Source organism: Hypomesus nipponensis, chromosome 19, assembly GCF_054491055.1.
Source record: "Hypomesus nipponensis isolate SF chromosome 19, ASM5449105v1, whole genome shotgun sequence".
NCBI lineage: Eukaryota > Metazoa > Chordata > Actinopteri > Osmeriformes > Osmeridae > Hypomesus > Hypomesus nipponensis.
The window spans coordinates 16,050,923-16,056,676 of record NC_140379.1 but is presented as its reverse complement, the minus strand read 5'-3'; positions in this window follow the sequence as shown (position 1 = coordinate 16,056,676).

Below are 5,754 nucleotides of genomic sequence, written 5' to 3'. Positions count from 1 at the left end.
AGTAACAAGATTTCATTAAATGCAAGCAGGGAGGAAAATGGACTCGAAAGCATTGAAACAGCTGGGGTATAAATTATAAAAATGTGCTTTCTGCTAACTGAACACACCTTCAGCTTGCAGATGTATTATTATTTAATGTTCAGAGGAGCTAGTTTTATGTAAATTGGAGCCTTCCTTTCTCTGTCGTCCCCTTCTCCATGCCAGGTACTTCGAAACCATGCAGAGGGAGAGATTATGCAAACCAATTAACATATGAAAATAACGTATTAATATACTGCCTGTGAACTGTATCCAATCAGTTCCTTTTCACTGGCGTGTGTACAAAACAATTAAAATTAAATTTATACTGCTCTTCCTTAACACATTCTGCAGCGAATGGAATCAGTGAGCAAATGCTGACAAAAGTTTTACAGGCTTGTGTTCTTCCTTAAAGGCACACCGACTTTAAGAATATTTACAAGAACCAGCGCTAATAAATTCTTCCCTTTTGTTTCTCCCTAATGATGTGTGCATCTGAAACAAAGCAGTGAAATCCATACTGGTACCCAGGTGCTAATGAATGGTTTACATTATGCTGTCCACTAATTACTGGCACGGTATAAATAAAACAAAAGACAATCAATTAGTGGAGGACTTGTGTTGGTGAGTCATGGACAGCAGCTTCCTGCAGGCTAAGGTTCTGCTACATGAGGGTCTCTTCAGGGTGCAATTTTGAAAATGGGCAGGAGAGTTCAGATAAATCACATTTCTAATGTTGTTGCTAAAAACTCTTCAGGCAATCCGGTTTTACTCATAGGGATTACAAGTAAATGAATACCTGTGCAATTTCAACTGAGAGGTGCAAAACATTAACTGGGGCTTCATGATGGAGCTACACATTTCTATTCTGTGGGCAAATGAGACTAAAGAAAACTAACTGGCAATCATAACTGCCTTTACGTGAAGCTTTGCAAAAAGCCCTTCTCTTCCAATTTACACAAGACTCCTCTAGCTTCCCAGACACCAACTGACTGACATATCACACCAGATTTACACCAGACCAGGGAGAATCTGTGTGCATTAACACTGTAAGTAGAGGGAACTAACTGAATGATCCCAGCATTATGAGGCCTATGGCCTGGCCCTATCTACGTAGTTTGATGCATAATTTGAACATTAATGCAATTTACATTTTAACACAGGCCCCAAAGTAAACTGATTAGTAGATAGTTATCTGCTAATGCGTAGAGAGGGTCTGCATGTCGCTAACATGGAGGCTTTGACACTGGATTACACGTGACAAGGTTGCCCTCTCTAAAATACAGACAGGAGGCCCAGGAGGATCACACACACACACACACAAACAGACACACACACTTACACACATATACACACACACACACACACTTTAACAAAGCATCTTCGGAGATCCAGTAAATGGCTATCGTTCAGGATTGCCAGTGTTGCAGTTCTGTCCAACAGGATCCATCTTTCTTCTTCAGTTTCAAGGACCTTCAAACAGATCATACCAATAAGAAGAGAATGCTTTACAATAAATCTGCAGGGTATAAGCACACCTATGACCTGTTTGCCTCCATTTTGTTTTCAGGCTCGAGCTCCCATGATTAACTCTTTAGAAAATGTGAGAGTACCCAAAGTTTTGAGAGAAATTACTTGTCAGACATTTTATTATTCCGTATGGCATCCAAATAAAAATCTTGAAAGTATTTCAAGTCCATCACATGTCTTTTATCTGGGTCCCGGCAGACTTCCCTCTTTTTCGTGGGACAAATTAGTCCTCCAAAAGATGACAGAAGCCCTTTAAAAAAGTGCAACAGAGTTGCAGTCCCATGATGCAACGCTCCCAGTGGTTACATCTGCTCCATTCTTTCATCTCTCCCTATTGTTAGGCAGGAGCTGTCACATTAGGAGGAGAATGGTGGCTCCTTCCCACCCCCAAGTCCCCCTTTTCTCCCATTCCAGCAGTTGGCAGGGTGGCAGACCCATACAAAGGAGCGTGCACCAGGGGCGCAGGGGGAGCACCGTTAGAGGGAAAACAGTTTGGGAATTAAGGTCATTAATTTTCCACTTTCAAGGGCTGCCACACAGACGGAGATAAAGTCAGCATAAATATTCTGCCGAAGTTTCTCCTGTTTTTCTCCTCTCCCCCTTTTCATCGGCAGCCCATTTATCTCCATGCTGTCAATTAGAGGCAAAAGCAAAGAACTAATTAGGAACTGTGCAATTTTAATTAGCTGTTTTGATAATTAAACTAATTGGTTCCCTTGTGTTTCTGCAATGTGCGCTGAGCACTTTTTTTGATATCTAGGCTGCAGATTTCCCATCCGTTGGTTAATTAGTCACTTTTGCATTAAAAAGGAGCCTTTCTTAATAGCCTTAATTTGCAGTTGAAAAGAGAATCTACCGTCAATAATTTGTGTAATTGGTAACCGTTTGATTGTAATTTAGAGGCACGGCCGGACAGCTCAGCATGTCTAATTCCTAATGACTGGGATTAAAGTTGGATTAAATGTTTGGGAAAGGAATTCTCTCACTCCCCTCTCCCCAACCTCCCAAATGACACTTAGTCTATTTATGATTGGTCCCTCAATCTGAAATGAACTGTGGTGAACCGTGGTGTTAACACGGTGGTGGCAGTGCTGCCTACTCCATGAGATGGATGTGTGACTAAGTGTGTCCACACTTGTGTTTGCCAATCTGCTCTCAGATGTAAAAGCTCTAAAAAAAGGTGGTGCATAAGGTGGTCAGAGCTAACTGCAAAGTGTTGTGTAAACATCGTCTCAGCCTGGTTTGTGTTCAAGCCACATGGGAGAATGTTCCACATTCAGCCACTAGGAGGGGCTACTTCTTAACTCTGTTTAGATAACCTGACAAATGTGGGTTATTACAGTACAACAACACACTTACTATAATGATGCAATCCTTTTCAATATTATGGGAGTATACACACATCGGCATTTTGTTCTATCTGCTTCTGAATCTGTTTGAAACTTTTTTTAAACCTGTCCATGAAGTGAGGAAATGCACTGAGTCAAATCTTGCAGATCAAAGTCCTTCTGAACAGGAGAGATGTGGAAGTCCTCCTGTAGGCCATCCCATAATGGAACGTACAAGGAACAGATACCTCACAACACAGAGCACAGAGAGTGTGGTGTTTCCGGAGTGTACTCTAGTCTGATTAAAATGCGCAGTTCCCCCTACCTAGAACCCAATGAGCAATTAAAGCAAGGGCCTCAAATCCCACCCCTGAAGCCTTACCCCACCACACATAAAAGGAGCACTTTCATTGAGCCCACCCAGTAAATACCATGTTTGATATGAGGTTTTAATCTGCTTAGCCATTCTCAACTGCAGAATGGATCATCCTCTCTGCAACCTCCATCCAATGGGAGGAGGGCCCGAGGACGACCAGGAACACGATGATGCTCCCCTATCTGATTAGCTGGGGTTAATTACAGAGCAATGTTTTGTAGTGGTTGCATGCGAGCCGCCAGTAAATAGACGGACCTGGCTAATGCACGTTCTGAAATGAATTTTAATTAACTGTGTATCAGAGGAGCCACTCAGGGGCTTGTATCCAACCATGACTGACCCTCCTATTGGCTGTGTGGAGTAGCTAGGGCTCCGCACTGTCGGCGCTCCTAATGGAGAAGACAATGGAGCACTCCATCGCTGGGTGACCGTGGTTACAGATAGGTGTCATGGCGCAAAGATGTTTGACATTGCTTTCGTGTCTTGCTCTGCTGATGAACGCCACGGCAGATACAGGCCCCAGGTGTGTCTGATCTCTGTGAATATGTATGGTCAGTCATAAGAACCAACAGCAGCCTTCCAGTGATACTAAGTACACCAGTGTTGTGTCAACACACATGATGTGCCACTGGAATGAACATGGCATTCTGAAGGCACATCCCCCATCCAATTCAATACAATCTCAATTGACTGTGTTATACTCACACACACCCACACACCACACACACACACACACAATCACAATAACATTTCTTTCTGCTTCCTTCCGAATGTTCTTTTTATAGTGATGTGTTTCCACATTCAAATGTCAAATGGCTATTTGAAGTCAAGCACTGATGACACTGAACCATGTTTTTCCTTTTCTTTCCCGCTTTCCCATGTGATTGTATTAATTATGTGTCATTCATTTCTGCTGGAGGTCAGCAAACATACAGCCTCGGTCATAAGTCATCAATCTATCTGACTGTGGAGATGGAAAGTCAGGCATGTCAACCAGGACCAGTCACAGAAGGATCAGGCCATTGATTTCAGGGGCAATGTAATATCAGCGCGACCTAGCCTACTGCCTCTCTCTCTCTGGACAAAAATTGGGGTTGGGTGTAGAGGCCCGAGTAATGTGTATGGTGCTTGGTGGTCATATTAGTGTGACGGCCCAAACTCAAATCAAGATCACAATAGGATTGAGTGCAGCGGGATTTTAATATGCAAGAAGTATATTGTACATGATTCCATGTATTATACAATATCCTCTCATTCAAGCCAAGCAAAGCCCATGCTTAGATGTAGCTTAATCAGATCATTTGGCTTAGCAGTACCGCAGGTGCACGCTTAATGGACCTGGGACACAACGTGATTTTCCATCAATAATAAACAACACTAATGAGACAGAAGGTATAAGGGCAAAGCGAGCCTGTGCAACTAACAGTCTGTAGCTCAGTGCTGCTGACAAACCTCTGTTATTGTAGCATACTCCACTCTCCTAAATGGCAAATCTTGGTTGGATCTCATCCTTAATTGGTTAACAGTCTCCGCAGGGCGAGTGAAAGTACTGCTATTTAAGGCTCCACCATGAAACAGCGACACTTTCATCTTGGCAATAACAGCCAACAATTATATTACCAGATTCGAAACTGAACCCCCTATCTACCCACTAATCAAAACGCGGCCCATCTGTTGTGCTGTCTCTTAAAATGACTGTTTATCTATGTACGATAAGTGGGCCTGGACACTAATTACCGCGCAGTTCTATTTCCCCGAATTACTGATAAATACAATTAGATGTTATCTTTATTAAATCTGGAAAAAAGAAAAGCAAGGAAACTGTACACGTTAAGGTGTGCGTGTGTTAGAAGCGCACTCTATTGCAACCTGAACGTATAGTCTCCCTCCTCTCTCTCTCTCTCTCTCTCTCTCTCTCTCTCTCTCTCTCTCTCTCTCTCTCTCACACACACACACACACACACACACACACACACACACACACACACACACACACACACACGTTCACACATACTATACACACAAGTCCCCTCCCCCTGGGCGCGCGCGGGCATACGCACGGACGTGGGCACGCTCCTCTTTCTCCATCAACCACACGCACGCAGAGACAGGCAGACAGACCAGTCGCACACACGCGCACACCACACACACACTGGGATACACATGCACGCACACTTTCCCTTAGCTGTGCTTTTGTGTTTTGTCAGAATTAATGAGAAAAGTTCCCTTGCCCTAGGGGTAATTAGTGTCCTTGGAGTTAAATAAGCTAATACTTAGACACCTCTGGCACAAGCAATTATGTTTGTGTATTGAATAATTGATTCAAAGAGGGGGGAAGGGCTGCTAATCAGATCTGAGCATAATGAATTGATTTAATTAACAGGGGAATCCGAGGGTCTCTGGGAACTGCGCGCATTTATTCAGTAGCAGGAGCGAGCGCAGCACATAAATTGGGAGAGAAAGGCAGTGTGAGTATGCTTTTAGCAGTTGTCAGGTCCGGAA